This window comes from Camelus ferus, chromosome 9 (assembly GCF_009834535.1).
Source record: "Camelus ferus isolate YT-003-E chromosome 9, BCGSAC_Cfer_1.0, whole genome shotgun sequence".
Taxonomy (NCBI): Eukaryota; Metazoa; Chordata; class Mammalia; order Artiodactyla; family Camelidae; genus Camelus; species Camelus ferus.
The window spans coordinates 69,714,869-69,732,772 of record NC_045704.1 but is presented as its reverse complement, the minus strand read 5'-3'; the positions used below and the strand labels follow the sequence as shown (position 1 = coordinate 69,732,772).

At 36.5% G+C, this 17,904-nt stretch overlaps 1 long non-coding RNA gene across 1 annotated transcript in view; it reads right to left on the bottom strand.

Moving 5' to 3' along the window:
- The window catches only part of LOC116665902, a 70,532-nt gene that overhangs the window by 38,242 nt on the left and 14,386 nt on the right, over positions 1-17,904 (bottom strand). Inside the window, exon 2 of the long non-coding RNA XR_004322682.1 lies at positions 2,104-2,166. This is a non-coding gene — a long non-coding RNA (uncharacterized LOC116665902). The remainder of the gene's footprint in view (positions 1-2,103; positions 2,167-17,904) is intronic.

The window sequence follows — 17,904 nt, the reverse complement described above, 5'->3', positions numbered from 1 at the left end:
CTGTGTATCTATCTACTGTTTCCAAACTAGATCTTCGTTTGTTCACTTGAGTTGCTTTCCCTAGTAGAGCCAGAAATACTACTTTTGTGTTCCCATTTTGACAAGAGTGCCAAACCACCAGTAAGTTTTTCAGAAACTAACTTCTTAGCTCTCACCTGTGTAGCTTCAGAAACTGGCGAACATCTTGCAGGGAAAACTGGCCACGTGCAAAGGTCAGTTTTCTACCCCTCCTTTCTCCCTAGGCTTTTAGCCCCACAGGTCCCAAATTTCATCTTTTAACCAGGGAGGCTGCCAAATGCTTCCCTATTTTCTCTCTTCTGAGTTCATTCTGCATGAGGAAAGCCTAGATTTTCATATTCTTATCCTGAGCTCGGCGTTGGCAGATACCCTCAGAAAAACCTATCATGGTCTATGAGCTTACTATTCTTAACTCTCCCTCTGTCCAAAATCTTGTGTCTCCCTAGTCCTGCTTGCTTCTGTGTTTCACTGGTACTTTAAACACATATTTTTTTTTAATTAACAGATTTTATTTTTTGAGCAGTTTTAGGTTTACAGGAAAAGTGAGCAGGAAGTACACAGAAGTCACATGCATTTTTAAAATCTTCTTCCATTGTTCTCAACAGGAATGTTGGTTTACTGCAAGATACCCTATCATACCAACAAGTGAATGTACCTCATAAGCGATACTTCTTGAAAGGATCAATGTATCAAAAAAGAAACATTAACTTAATATCTACATACAAGTTCTCCCTATTGTAAACAGTATACTTATATATTTAAATAAAAGACTGGGAAAATATTTTCAGCAACTATAAAAAGGCTGACTATAATTATACAAAGAGCTTATAAGCTGACAATTAGGAGGATACCTCAATAACTAGCTGGATAAAGGTTACGAAAGTTTTAATGAGGAGGTAGATTTAACAGATTAACATTTAACCTGTTAAACTGATTCATTTACCGAAATGCAAATAAAACTAAGTATTTTTTGCCTATTAAATCAGTTCTGATATATGAAAGACTTCGCAGGTATTGGACCCTGTCCCTTAATGCTAGCTGTTGCTCTAAACTGAAAAACAGTGTCTTCAAATCCTGGTGCTACCACTGAGCTGACCACAAGAATTACCACGATCCTGTAATCCCTGCTGCTCTGCTGCAACCCACTAGCGAAAGCTGAGATGTTATTGTCAGAAGAAAATCAAGCCTGAGCCTGCCATATCCTCTTCAACTATGATCTGGTTTGTTCACTCCCCTCCTTGGTGCCCCCTTATAATGAAATGAATTCCCTTATGCTTTCCCTCCTCATCCCTTTTTTCCCTCTCCATAGCAAAGTCCTATTATTCCTAAAATTAAAGTACGTACGGGTTATAACAATATCCACCGTTTTACAAGAGAGTGGTAAAATTGGCAATTTCAAACATTTTCAGCGTCAGAGCAAGCTATTAGGCTGTATTAGGAAAGCAGAAAAATATAATGAAAGCAACAAAATATTCAAAAATAAGAGAATGGTTAGGGAAATTATCAGTTTATATATTTTTACACAGTCAACACATTAATATGTATACTATTTTAGGAAATATTTGGAACATTACAGGTGTACTAAATACGTTAAAATAAAAAAAAATTAAGAACTTAGAGAAAATAAAATTAGAGACAAGCTTAGTACAAAAAACATGCATTGGTTTTATAGAGCTTGGGAGGAAAAACTGGCCTCTGCTTTTTGAGCTTCTTACAAACCAAAGAGGAGAGGAGCAGTCAGTTATTAGAGGAGTGTCTGAAAGATCAAAAGCAAAGCAGCTGATTAAGAGCAATACAATCTGTCCAGAGATCCCACCTAGATACAATAATTAAAAAAAAATCTTTGAGCAATAGACTGCTTTTTCAAAAGCGGTTTTATACAAATCCCTGCTATTTGAAACAATAAACTACATTAAATGGGCCCACTTAGATATACGGGACCTGATAAGATTTTCTTGGCAAAGTCTTAGAATGAACAAAAAGGTGCAGAACAGTGGGAAGAACATCCTCTTTCAGGTTAGGCAGACTAAGCCGTGCCGACACCATTTCAACCATTTAGGTCATGAGACTGAATGAACTACTAACCTCTTTGAATCTCAGTTTCCTCAACTTTGAAAGGCAGTAATTCCTCCTTACAGGGCTGTGAACCTTAAACAGATGAGAAAAAGTAGGTGAAACACTTGGTATATAGAATGTGCTGCAAAAATATTGATTTCCTTCCTTTTTCTTTGCTTTTGGTGATTCATATTTCCAATACATTAAATTGATTTTATTATTATAACAGACTTATGTATTAATTGCTTTATAGACAAAAGTTTTTTGTGGGCTAGAGTCTATCAACTAATTAAAATTAAGGTCCTGATACTTGCGTCAGGTGCTCACTAGGTACTAAGTAATGATAGAAGCTTATGATGATTACTTTTCCTCTGAATCTGTGGTTACATTCTCTCTTTCATACATAACGTAAAGGGCTTGCTACTTCCTTTTTTATTGACTTGTATTTTCTGCAGTTTATCTCTTTTAATGGTCTTTTGAAGAACCAGCATTTACACTTATTTATCATTCTACTGTTTTTTCTCCTTTATAAATTATTAACCTACAATTTTATCCTTATTAATTTTTCCACGCTTTTCTTATGCTCATTTTCAAGAATTATCTCTAGCTTCTTCACTTGAATGATTAATTCATTTATTTTCATTCTTTCTTATTTAATGTAAGACCATTTAAGCATTAAATTTTCTTCCGAGTACAGGTTTGGCAGTATCCCACCAGTTTTAAGCATGCTGTAACTACAGTTTTGATTTCATCTTTTGTCTGAGGTAAGAGAATTTTTTTCTTTGAGATTGGCCAAAGTGGCTGGTTGCCACAGCACCTCAGGATCTGTCACCCCCTTCTTATGTGGTTATATTGTTTTAGCTGAGCACACGGTCACCGATCTGCAGACTACCCCTTCCCAGCTGCTCTGGAAGCTTGGTGCTGCCACGTAGCTTAGTTCCACGAGGAGATGTGAGCGAAAGTGACATAATGGTGAAGTCATGCAAACCCTCACTCTGAAAATGAAAGAGTCTGCCTTCTTCTTCTCAATGCCTGAAATGCAGACCCAAAGGAGAGAGTCACTAAAGCAGCTGACTTGGACCACGACGTGGAAGCAAAAGATTAAGGTGTGTAGAACAAACAGAAGATGCATGGCTTCCTGACACCAGGAACTGCCCTGTCTACCCTGATGGTTAATGACAGAATTGTTTGTGAGACAAAAATAAAAGTTCTGACTCATTTAAGAGCTGTTATTTTGAGTCTGTCAGCAGCTGTAATGATATAAAAACTAAGACAGTTAATAATTTTTATTTCATTGCCTTGTTCATAGGAACATAGAAAGCATAATTTCTGTCCAGAATATGTTGAGATATTTTGGTTGCCTAATAAATGATCAGGTTTTGTAAATATTATATATATTTTGTTAGTTTTCAAAGCTATATAACTGTACGTATGTGTAAGTTTTTCATTATATTTATATTTATATATTATCCAAACTACCTAATTAATCATATTACCACTTTTGATATTATGCTGTATAAAATGCTACTTCTATGGAATATTAATAGGTCCAGATCAAAATAAAAAGTTTAATGGTCACTATATGCTCTGCTTCCTGTCTTTATTATAATGATAAATAAGCAGAATCAGATTCAGGTTATTTGACTCTTGGCTTCCTCAATTTACAAGTTATGTGAACTTGGCAAGTTATTTAATCTCACTTTCCCTCACTTTCCATGTTAGCAAAATAGGGAAAATAATAGTACAGTACTTATATCTTAGGACTGCTTACGAGGATTGTAAGATGAATATATTCTCTACAGAATACTCAGGACAGTGCCTGGTGGAGAGTAAGCATTTTTAAGAATAGTTAGGTATTGATAAAATTGTAAAAAATAGACTCTGAGAATTAATGAAGTAATGAAATCTGGTTAATATTGCTTATCTGAGCATTTCCCAAACTTGAGTATGGGGTACTTTGGTCCTCGCCAGTTGGGGAAAAATGTACTCCGTGGAACACTGGTTTCAGAAATACTGAACTAGATTATTCAGATTCACTGCATATTGGGAATTCTTCACCTTAACGTGGGGTACATGAATGCAATTTGCATGGTCTGTGAACTTCTTTAAATTGACTTTTAGGTGTATATATGCATGTGTACATATTTCTGGGGAAAAGATCCATGGAATTAATCTTATTCTCAAATGTCTTCATATGGTTTATATGTTTAATTGAAACACCAGAGACTAAAATAGCAAAAGTCAGCTTTTGTTTTATTTTTCTTTTCTTCTCTTTCTTGTTTGACCTTCTCAATTTTATCTTCTACATCATCATTAAGCTTTCCGGAGTCTCAATGGATTTTTATTATTTTAATATAATGTTTAACTTCTTAAATTGTTTCTTAAGTCATTCCTTTATCATTTCATCTGGACATTGTCCTCTAAATGACTTTCTCATACAGTTTTGTAAAAAGCAATGATTCCTTGTATACTTTTTTGAATTCTGACTGTTTTCTAATATTTCCTTCTAATCATTTTTAGAAACAAAGCCCTTTCACCAAGTCATCCAGACGTTGTTTTCAACAGTGATTTTGAATGATCTTTTCAGATGTAAAGCTGATGGGGAGGACTATATATATATATGATATATATACACACATACCCCATACACTTCACTGTATCTATCACATTTTGCCTATTATTCCTCCCTCATTTGAGAGAATCTTTTTATACCCACAATTGATCCTCTGATACTTCAAAATAATTCAAATAGCTTTGCATAAAATATAATTGAAGGAACTCAGTTTATTAGATTGGTATTGCTCTGATACATGTACCAAAGACATTATAAGAAAGAAAATTTTAGACAATATTCTTCATGAATATGGATACAAAAATCTCTGACAAATAGTAGTTACTAACATCTTTTTTCTTTTATCTGTCCTAACATCTATGTGATTGCACAGTATTTTTGTTTCAGTGTCTGCAACATCATCTTCCTCTGGCTTTCCATTCTTTCTGTTATTGTCCTATTTCAAATTTGTAATACCTGTCACCTGGATTATTACAGTAACTCTCTTACTTGTCTCCACACCTCCACTGTAGTCTCTTCACCAACCTCTACCAGAGTTTTTTTCCTAAACCCAACATCTCATCATGTTACACAAGGATTTGAGCATTTGAAGACTTTCAGTAGTTTCACAGGATTATTTAATACAATTAGTACATCTTACCCCAGCATTAGAAATTCTCCATTACTACAGTCAACCTACTTTTTTTAGACTTTTACACCATTATACACACTGCACAGTCAGTCAGGGCAACTCCACAATCTGTTCCATCTTTCTTACATTACTGCCTTTGCTCTACTATTTCCTCTACATGAAATCTTAGCCTATTAAAATCCCATTTTTCTTCCCCAATTTTAATCTCTACCTTTTATGCTACTTGGTTTTAACACTTACCACATTCAACCTTATGATACAGCTGAATATAGTGTTCATTGTTTGTTACATATGTTTGGAACATTGCAGATGAGATACGATCTTATTTTCCTTCTATGGGTGTTTCCTGGATTTCTAATAAGATTAGGAAGTGTAAGATTCTTAACCATGTCCAATGATTCTCTGCTTTCTTGTCATGCACCATAATACTGTACATATACAAGTGTTAGATTATAAATAAACATGTGATGATAGTATTAGGTAGATCTAGTGGTGGATTAGAGTAAAGCCTTAAACGGCTGCCCCTTTTTCCAGATGCAAGTCTCGTCTGGAAACATTTGAACTTGTTTCTCTTCTATTTAGCAGCATCTTTTAAACTGGAACTAAATCACACATGTCAAAATATGTAGATTTTCTGCATCTCCGATTCTGTAATTTTCTTGTCCAATGAATAATAAAAGTATTTCCACACTTTTGGGTAGTTCACAGCTACCCTTACTTCTGTCCCTGTTCATCATTGGTCCTCTTCCTCTTCACCCAACTCCAAGCTTGCTGTAAACACCACTTCTGCTACACAAGGGAAAACTTCCTTAATGTATATAACCATAAGACTGATTTTAAATATGTAAGAACATTTTTTCATTTAATACATACACAACTTGCAGCACTAAAATTCTCACTCAGCCATAAGAAGTATCATTTATTTTCCCACTTATTGTAAAATATACACAATACTGACCCGAATACATACCTATTCATATACATGGAGGTAACTCATTTTAGTATAATTACTAATGCTGCCTAGAAAATTCTTACCTTCAGTTTGAGTGGATGTAGCTTAAGAAATACTCCTCTAAACATTTCATTTATTATCTAAACATTTTTACTCCTTCTTTTATTGCTCAGATTTATAACTTAAAAATACATGTTCAAGAGACATTATTAAAAAGATCAAAGTATTTGATACACAGAAAAACTGTCCTTAACAGCTTCTAGGAATCAGATATTTGTACACTAGAAATATAAATATTGGGTCAAAATGTTGTAAGTCACAAATTTCCTTAATAAAATCACCAAAAGTGGCATCAACATTCATATCACTTTACTGTGTCCAATCCATAAGATAGAAAAATAAACCATATTTTTTATTAAATTCAAATAAGCAGTATGCTCAGAAGATTTATAATTAATCAACATATTTGCACTTAGCATTATTTAAAAAATATCTTTGACTACCTACTATGCATCAAGCATTTTTGCAGTGGAAGGTGAGTGGTTTCTTAGCAAAAGATACCAACAATTTCAGTTTAATTTTAAAGAGAATACTTTAGTGAGAAAATGTAATCAATAATTTGTCTCTCAACCTCAGAACAATTAAGTTGTCCCTGTTTCCAAATAACCAATTGGAGAGTTTCCAACTTCCCTACATCTCTATTGTATTATGAATAATGTTTCTAGCTCACTAATTTTGCTGCTAATCAAATACTAAAAAGAGATTCTTTATACTTTCAGATAGGCTTTGAAAAAAGCCTTCTAACATATGCACAAGGGAATTATAAGTTCATTAGTATACAGTTTTTCAAATCTTAGATTCATGGTTCATTATGTTACCTTAGAGATAAAAATACAATTTTACACTTATATGACAGTAAAAAGAATTAGAATTAACAACTGATTATGAGTTTTAATTTTTTGAAATTAATCTACAGGCATCTCTAATTTAAATATCTGAAACCAAAAGCTACCTTTAATATTTTATCACAAACAACACTTGAAAACTAAATTGGATCCATTTAGTGTAATGCTTTCCAAAAAACACGCCGTATTTCCAGATTTTAAAAGAATTTCCATATTTCATAGTATAGATTCTAATACAGACAAACCTAAAAATACACGCAGGCTTTGCATTTCAGAAACATTTGCTATGCTTCTTATTCGACTCATTCTTTATTCAGTTAAAGTTAGAGGCTACATATTTCAGTGGGAAATGGATTATCTGTAATCCAGTAATCCGACACAACACACTAAACCACAGAAGCACATACTACCTGAATTCTGGCCAAGGAAAAGTCTCAAGGTGTTATTCCATGTCACTGAAGGCTGAATTCGCTCTGAGACCAATCTAGGAAATTCAGCTAAACACTAAGTCCTCTAAAAAGCTTCACCTAATTTGGAGCAACTTCTACCAATTTCTACAAAGCTGTACAGAACAGAATATCCCAGGTGTGTGTTAGAAGAAATCCTAACACAGCTCATCCTCTTGGAACTGTGCATTGGACAGACCTCCTGGACCTGCCTTTCCAGCACTAACTCTACCTATAACTGGACAAAAGCATGAAGCTTGCCCTTAGAAGAGTATCTGGGCAAAGATACATTCTTTGGTTACCAAGTTTATAAGGGTAATAAATTCCAACAAGATATCTGTCTCAGTCCTTGTGATGTTCCTGCGCAGTTACACATAACAATACGAGGTGTAGGTACACACTGGCATAGGGTACTTGGTGATACTCTGAGAAATATTTTAGACTACATTGAGCATTAGGGGGGATATTTTCATTTATTTTTTATTCCGATTCAATTATTCCTTTAGGGACTAGCTGATTTTTTTTTTTGTCTTGAACATCTTTTCTCATCACAAAAAAGACGTACACATTTATTTTAGTGACATTTAAATATGTAAGAAAACACTCTGCTGTTTATTGTTCTGTCAAAACTTAAAAAAAGAAATCATGTCCAGAACAAAAGACTGAAACAAAAATACATTTCTACATGTACATGCATGATAAAGTTGCTAAGGAAAGTCAATATAAACAAAAACTGTCCCAGGATGCCAAAAACTATCCACCTCTTTATTTAATGTATCATCGAATAGCCCAGGCTGGTCATCAAAGTCATAGGACCACAGAATTAAGTTTTTGATTAAGAAGATATGGTAGTCTTCCTAATCTGCTGTTATTATGACATTATATTAAAGTATTTGACTAAACTGCAAAAGTATTTATTACTGTTTAATGTAATTATTTTATATATATTTTTTGTTTTTAAAAGCCTCTTTTGAATGCTAAGAAAAGCTGCTGCAAATACGGGATATCAGTAAGATTTACATGATTTTTGTTAAATCTCTCCCTCTTCTACTCTGTCCTGGGAATTGCTGCCAAATCCGTAAGTCTCAAACATGGCCCAATCATGTAATTTCCTGGCTAAATCACCTTTGGGTAACTTAACAATCCTCTTAGCCCGTCCAGTACGATTCTAAACCAAGTCTTACGCAACCTTCTAACATGGCAGCTTCCCCCATGCCACTGTGCCTCAGCGCGTGTCACAGCTAATTAAGAATGTCTGTCTCGTTCTGCTGTGCCTGGCTCTTTCCACCTCTTTCCTTCCTAGCCATTCTAGGTACCAAAGTGGCTTGCATCTTTCTTGAATTGCCCAAGTAGGTCCACATTTCTCCCTTGCCTGAATTACTGCAATAATTAAAAATTATACTTTGAAACACTGCATGTTGATGACACAGGCAACACCCAGCAAACTAATGTGCTCCAAAAGCTCATTTATAAGTTACTTATTAGAAGCTGAAAACTTATTTGCCCACAAAACTGCTAAACATAATTAATATTCCATGCTATATTTTGGATAATCTAAAATGTAGCTGAAACATATTACTGACAAAAAACATAATTTCCAAAAATTTCAATGAAAAGATGTATTCTATACTCAAGATTAGAAGCTCAAAACCTGGAAGTCAATTATAAAAGGTACTTAAAATGTCCAAATTCCCGGAATCAGAGTGGAATGGTGGTAGCCAGTGGCTGTGGGGAGATGGTAGCCAGTGGCTGAGGGGAGTTACTATTCAACAGGCATAAAGTTTTAGTTGAACAATATGCATAAGTTCTAGAGGTCTGTGCACAACATTGCACCTAGAGTCAACAATACTGTATTCTGTACTTAACTGTTAAGACAGTAAATCTCAGGTTAAGTGTTCTTACCACAATAAAATAAGATCAAAATAAAACAAAATAAAATAAAAATCTGGAAGTGAAACATCCATCACTGTATCATCTGCTCTTCGTCCCTCCTTGGCAAACTATGCAGTGTTGGATGGGCAGCAGGTGGATCATCCATTGCTTTAAAACTAAATTCCTCAAAGCTTACTGGCTTGAAACAACTACGTTACTTGCTCACGAGTTTGTAGTCTGGGCTGGGCTCAGCTTCCCATTCTCCTGTTGCTCGCTTTTGTGGGTGAATCCAGCTGGCAAGGCAGCTGTGGGCAGCAGGGCGGTGGAGAGGGGCAGCCGTCTCTCTCTTCCCCTGCAGTCTCAGGGCCTCTCATCCTCCTTGCTGCTTCTTCACATGGCCTTTCTAGAAGCATAGCTGAATTTCTTGTCTGGAGGGTCAAGGTGCCCATGCGTGCAAAAGCCGAAGACTGCTAGACTTTTTAAGGCTTAGGCCTGAAACTGGCACACTCACCTTAGACATTTTGTGTTAGTTAAGCACATCATTAGCCAAGCCCAGATTCACAGAGAGAGGACTGCCCAAGAGGACAAATACCAGGAGAGTGATACATCAGGGGCCAGCAATGGAACAGATAACCACAGGGCTGACTCACCACTCACTGCATGGGCTGCGACTAATATAGAACAACGTACTGTAGACTCTTCAGACTAGGGAAAAACTCATTTCAGCATTTTGGTAACATGCAAAATTCAAGTATTTGGAAATTAAATGCTTTAATATGTACAGAATGTGACTTCGTTTTCCTTTTGACAAAGTTCCACTTCCTCTGGAAATTTGCTTCCTAATTCCCACCAATGGGAATTAAATTGAGACGTTTTCACTTTCTTCTATGTTAATTCCTGGCTTATAATGTTGAATGCATTACTGAAATACTAAGTACCACACAGTGTGAGTAAACTTGCAAAGTATTGGCTTTTTTCCTCCTGCCCAATATTTAGTTTGAAATTGGCTTCCATTTCATAATTTGGAATGTCCCCAGAAACCAATTTAGTAAAATCACATAGAAAAAAAAAATTTACTAATCAAAGTATCCCAAGTAATGAGTTTGCCAGGTTAATATGTACCAATACCACAATTACTTGTCATGTTTTAACCACAAAGCAAATATTAGTCTTAACCGCTTATAACAAATAACTTCAGAGGAAAGCAAAATTCCCTTTTCAAATTCCACCCTCTCCATATCTTCATGGGAAAAAAACAAACAAACAAACAGGTGTGCTAGTCAGCATCTGTTGATTGCAAAAACCAGACATTCACCTAGGTAATCTAAATCGTGTTAGGCAGGAAGGATGAGGATGCAAAAATATAAATAAAGAAAACAAGAATCGAAAGCAACCCAGGGGTTGTCAAATAGCATAACATTCAGTTTCCAGAGATGACTTAAGACTCAGGACAGCTTGGGGAGGATCATATCACCTCCAGGTCCCAAAAAGTTGCTGTTAACCGCCGCTTCCTTTCCAAAGGTGCTTTCAACGCTTGCAGATTTTGCACTCTACCCCTTCCTTTTCCTGCCTTTCCGCTAACTCGTACATCAGGCTATTCACTTCACGTGGGGTGCGGAGCGACATCTGAGGCAGGGCATTTCTTAATTCTGCAAAGCTGTTTCACACACGGCACACTACTGACTGGGCCTCGGCTTTGTTACCACCGAAAGTACCCCAGTACTTTGCCAAGCTCCCCTAGAGGGCGACGTCTCTCCTCCTCACACTCAGGGAAGAACTACACAGGACCATAGGTGCTTTCTGCCTCCTCTCTGGCTAACAGCTAGTTGTTGTGGTGCGTAATAGGAGTTTTCCCACAAATACCAGTTGCAATTCGTATCATATATATTTGATTGAATAAAAATATAAAGACACCACAGTCTTAACATATAATCCAACAGCAATGCTTCTAGGTATCTGCCAAATTGACTTGAAAATTATGCTCATACAAAAATCTGCACATGAAGTGCAAAAAAATATGCTCAACATCACTAGTCATTAGAGAAACGCAAATCAAAGCCCCGGTAAGATGCAGCTTCCTATCCCTTTGATGTCTTTAATAAAAATAATGTACAATAGCCAGTATCGGAGAGGATGCAGAGAAACGGAAACTTTCATACAGTGCTGGTGGGAATTTAAAATGGTACAACTGCTTTGGAAAACAGTTTGGCAGTTACACAAAGAGTAAAACACAGAATTAGCATATGACCCAGCAAATTCACTCCCAGGTATAGACTCAAGAGAATGAAAACATATGTTCATATAAATATTTATAGCAGCATTATTCTTAATAGACAAAATGTAGAAACAACCCAAAGGTCCATCAACCGAAGAAAAGATAAACACAGTGTGCTTATATAATGGAATATCCATATAATGGAATATTATCAGATAGAAAGAGGAATTAGTATTGATACATGGTACAACATGAATGAACTTTGAAAACATCATTATGATTATATTATATTATATTATGTTATCTTTCTCCAGTGAAATGAACCAGGGATCCCTGGAGAAACGGTTGCTTCCAGACTGTGCAGGAAATACACACAATGCACTTGCGGCATGTTGCAGCGCCAGAAAGAAAGTGCTAAAACACACACACACCGTTATGAACTAAATGTCTGTATCTCCCCAAAATTCCTATGTTGAAGCCCTAATCCCCAAGGGGATGATATTTAGAGATGGAGCCTTTAAAAGAGATGATTAGGTTTAGATGAAGGTGGTACCCCATGATGGGATTAGTGTCTTCAAGGAAGAGGAAGAGAAATCAGAACTTGCTCTCTCTCTCTCCACCACGTGAGAATACAGTAAGAAGGCAGTTATCTGCAGAGCAAGAAGAGGGCTCTTACTGAGGAACTGGATGCACCAGATCTTGTTCTTGAACTTCCCAGCCTCTGGAACTGTGAGAAATAGGTTCTTGTTTAAGCCACCCAGTCTATGGCACTCTGTTACAGCAACCTGAGTGGACTCACACACACACACTCACTCACACACACATTAATGGAATCTCAAAGCAACACAGGAAGCCAGCTGAAAGCTGGAACAGTTTGAGCTACAAAATAAATAAAGTGGTATTGGATTAAAACTAAAGTATTAAATAAATAGCCATGAGTCTATACTGATATAAATATATTATTGAATAATTAAATACATGTGAGCGAATTCTAAAATCTTCCATGCAGAGGAATTCCAGATAATTTACATGGTTCCTCAGCCCTCAAGGGGGGAGTGGGAAGCATAACTCCTCATCCTCTGTTCCTTCTGCCTTGGTAAACTTTACCTCTACTTCAAAGCATAGATCAAACTCTATTTTATATACTTCTCCACTCACTCACCCTTCCCCACAATCATTGATTTTCTCTTTTCTAAACATTAAGTGTGGGCTTTTATAGTGACTTCATCCCCCTCACCTACAAAAACAAACAAAAAAAAATACAGCATGGAAAGAGAGAGAAGAAGTGTCACTTCACAATGGAGAAACCTGAGAAACACTATTTCAGCCAAGTGATCAAGCTTAATAACAAAAGTGATATCAGATTGATACCACATACTCTTGATATCACACAACGAGAATGGCACTTTTCCTCTGTGGTCTCCCTCCCCAAATCCTTACCCCAGTGTAATTACAAGAAAAACATCAGACAAGTCTTCATCAAGGGGTATTTTACAAAATACCTGACCAGCACTCCTCAGAACTGTCAAGATCATCAAAAACAAGGATTTCTGAGAAACTATCAGAGCCAAGAAGAATCTCAGGAGACATGTCAACTAAGTATAATATGGTACAGTGGATGGGATCCTGCAACAATAAAAAAAATAGATAAAAACTGAGGAAATATGAGTAAAGTATGAACTTTAATTAATAATGGTAACCAATATTGGCTCATTAACTTGCTATGTGTATCACACTAGTTTAAAATGTAAATAATAACAAAAACTGGGTGTGAGAAACACAGGGACTCTCTGCACTACCTTTGCAACTTTTCTGTAAATCTAAAAGGTTTATTAAAAAAGGAGACCATCTCGGGCCTACACAAAGTCACTATTAGTCTTTGAACTTCCACTATCCGCTCTATCATTTTTTATCAGAATTCCTGCCTGGACAGCATAGTGCCTTTGATGACTGTAGCTCCAAAGGAAGGCCAGCTGTGGGGGACACTTGCCAGGACCCTCAAAACTGTGAAACTTAGTGCTCTGTCTTTTCAGGCACTCCTGGAGCCTTCAGCTTCTCAGACCCTGTGTATTCAGAGGGCCTCTGCTCTGTGGAAGCTGCACTCACTTTTCATTTTTTTACGCTGCTTCCCATTTCCACTCAGGACTGGGGACTAACCTTCCTTCCCACTCCACTCCCAAAACATCAGGCCTCTACTATTCCTGTCCCTTTCTTTCTCAAAATATGAATTCCTGTCTCAGAAAGTGCTTTTTCATCCAAAAAGTCCTTCACCAGGATGACAACAAAATCTATGTACCTAAGTTTGCTTGACAGGCAGGAGGACTGGAAAAGAATTCCTTAGAAACAAGACAGAGCTTCCTCCCCAGGAGCCGGAAGCAGGGAAGAAGGGAATTCACAACTGATTCACAACTGAGAATTCACGTTCACAATCACTGAATCACCCTCCTACAGCGATAGACAAAACGCTCGTCGAAAGCAACAGCCGACCAGTAACAAGCAAACAGCAGCAATCCTCTGTTTACCACGACCACTTCTAAAATTATGTTATAAAATGCTATTCCTGGGAACACCTGAAACTCTAAGTAAAATTCTAAGTTTGAGAATATGATTGAGCCACAGATTATTACAGGAAAATTTTGGCTCCAGGAGCCCAGATAACCACTAGACAGTCAGGATTTATTAGATAACATAACAGTTGCTTGGTACAGAATACGGTCAACTTACACAGAAGAAACCAGCTATTAGCAGATTACAGAATAACAGTTTGATAAATTGGTAAGCATTTCCCTTTCCTCATTTTTTGCCTTTCCTCTGTTTATTCAGTAGGATTATAGCCTGAAATGAGGGTTGTAAAACACAAATAAAAAAAGTCAAATTTTTATCTTTTTCATTTTAAAAGCTGAGATCCAGGAACAAGGTAATGCTATATCATAACATTTGGGAAGAATGTGTGATCAATTTCTACATTCCTCATCTTTCCTATTAAGGATGAAAAATGAGTCACTTGTGGGTCTCTGAGAAAAGAACCTGAGCTCTGCCTCATCCCATCCCTGACACTCCCAGTGTGGCTACAGCAGCAGAATAACGCGTTCCCTCTGCTCCCCAGGAGCACGGCAGTGATGGAGAGAGGACAGGATGCTCTGGAGGTCTTGTCTTCGGGAAGGAGAAGCACTTACGTGGACTGTACTTACACGTGTGGACGGTGAGCAGAATGGATGAAGGCCATCTCATCATTTATCACAGAGTAACATGACAATGACTTGAGGACCCAGTGTCCACCCTCCTTACTAAAACACACTGGCACTTTGTCAACTGCTTAGAATTTTGAAGCAACTCTCTGTGAAAGGGACAAGAAGCCTTAAATTGGATGAGATTTTGGTTTTGCCATTTGACTGATTAAGGATTCAAAATAAAAATTAAGTTCTGTTAAAGAATAAATTAAGTTACATTTCTGGTCAATGTAACTAAGTCTGAAATCTAAGGTTAGTAACTACTACATTTCTAGCAACACTTGAAATAAGGAAAGAATGCCTTTCTTGATAATCATAACTTTGAGAAATCTTCGTTAAATAATAAAACTGAAGGAATTATATTAAAGGAAGAAACTGAGGAGGATTCATTATATAAAATATTCCATATGTCTCCTTACAGTTTTCAGCCCCCTTACAATTAGGATGGTACCATAACTTGTTTTGGCTATCGGACTATGAGTGGAAATGGACATGTGTTATTTCTGTTTTAAGTATTTAATTGCTGAGATGAAAACTTCTTGCATCTTTTTAATGTGCTTGCAGTAACTGAGGAGGCCACATCTTCCAAAGATGCAACCAAAAGAAAGGGAAATATCTAGCAACTAGGTCCCAGAGTGACTGCATGAAGCAGAGGCTCCCTGTCAACCCACATGGGAAATACTGCATGAGCAAGACATAAATCTTCGTGGTATAAGCCTCTGAAATGTCTGGAGTAATTTGTTACTGCAGTATAACCTAACCTATACTTGTTAATGAACACTCAAAATTTAGAATAGCATGAATCTCCTAAATATCATTTTTTGTGTTAAGTGAAGCAAAATCAGATCTCAAACTAAAGTCTTTAAAATAATTCCAATTGTGTAAAACAATTGTGTAACTGATACAGATTAGAATACTGATGGTGGAATTATGAATGTTTATGTACTTCCTGCCTTTTTTACATATTTCTTATCACATATTCAGAAAAAAAATTGTGAATAAAAAAATGATCACATATCCTTCAAAACCTCACTAGTACATTGTATACAGTCTTAAGTACCATAATAGGAAATACAGTACATTTTTTCTTTTGAATTAAAATCAAGATTTGCAGGGCACAAACTTCTGGATTGCCATAACTTGATAATTTTATTAGACTATCAGTTCAAAGCTATCAATATTTGTTGAGCATTTACTCAGTGCCCAATAATGTGTTATATCTTTTCAAAGACAAAAAGTCAAGTAACTGATACCAAGCAAGGTCAAGAACGAGACAAATCGAGGATTATTTGGAGAAATATCATGCAGAGGGAAAAGGAATGAGTGGAATAATTTGAAAGACTAGAGGAGGCATAGAGAAAGACAGACAGACAACAATCCAGATGAGGGCACCAGCATGAACTACGACGACTGAGGTAAACGAGACTGGTTTGTGTTGGGCTAGTGAGGATGCTGCCCTAACTCTGTCCTCATTAGTCCTTCGAATCTCTTAGAATTGTTAACACCGTGGCCATTGAGAATGACAGGAATAGCTATTTGGTGACAAACGGACGTGGCCACAAAGAAATGAGCCTGAGAACAGTGACACAGCTCACAAATGCTACAAATAACCACCTTCAGCCAGTGGAACTCCCCACCTGTGCCAGGCTCAAACTGACGACCTTGAGGGGAAAGGTTTTATTATCCCAGCATTTCCGATCACCAAGCTTTCCATGTTTCTTAAACTCTTTTCCTCAATATTCTACAGTGTGTTTATTTTCATAGCTATAAAGTTGCCCTCAGATTTGCAATGATATTTACTACCATATTGCAGAGTATTTTAACTGATGTTAGCTCAAATCAATTCTGGAGAAACTTTCCAGCCAAGGGAATTGCAAGCTAGCTGGTTGACATCGGAGGTCAAATACTCCAGGGTATGGGTCTCAAATCACTTAATTCTTCACAGCAAATTAGAAATGGGACTCCAGCTGGTGCTAAAGCGTAAGACAGACTTGCTGTATAAGGACAAGCTGCTACTTGGATTTCGAGTCTTTATATTCCTAAAATAAAAAATATGGGACTCAATTTCCCTCCCCCAATCTCATTCTTTCAGAGCGAAAGCTTTCTTAACAACAGCAAAAATCTGGCCAACTGATTTCAATACATAAATCTTGCCAAGGTATAAAAATAAAATATGATTTAAACAGCAACCTGTAATCTCCTGTTGACGACCAGCTGTGCCTCCTATTAGTATTAATGGAAGTTACACAGGCATAATAAGAAGGAGGAGAAAATGCCACCTTATGCTTTTTGCACACCTTAACATTTTTACAGCAAGTCTGATTACAAGGGTTTACTTGAGCGGCAATTAAACACTGATTGATTACTAAGTACAATTTGTATTCCAGGCAACATGCAAATGGCAATGAAATTCTCAGATAGGGACTGGAATAAATTCTCCTCACATCAGAGAGAGAATCACGTTTTTTAAATAGCAAACATTTTCTTACATGGAGGAAAGAAGTTCACTGTAAGTTGTTTTTTTGTGTGTGCGAAAATAACACATTTTTATCCAAAGACAATAAGCCTTGATTTATTTCAGAAAGAATAAATGATATAATTTCTGCAAATTGTACTTTCCAGTTCACCTTCAGACTACATCTCTCCCTCCATGATGACAAACCATATGCGTGAAAAGCATAATATTCAGTCACAAGTGTACTGACTTCCGCTATGGTCACAAGTATAATCAGTAATTTTTTCCCATCAGATTTTGGCATTGTGGAAATAATGTCTACTTTTAAACTGAGAGTGAAATGAAAGGTTGATTTATTAAATGTCTATCATATACCAGATACTATAATAGGGGCAGGCAATACAACAGAGAATAGGAAAGAAAGCAGGCCTTGATCATAGTACTTACGATACAGAAGGAGAAATTGACACTAAACAGGTATACAAAACAGATATAATGTCAATGAGAACGCAACAAAGAGGGAAGTTCAGAAGAAAGAGACAGACATTGAGGT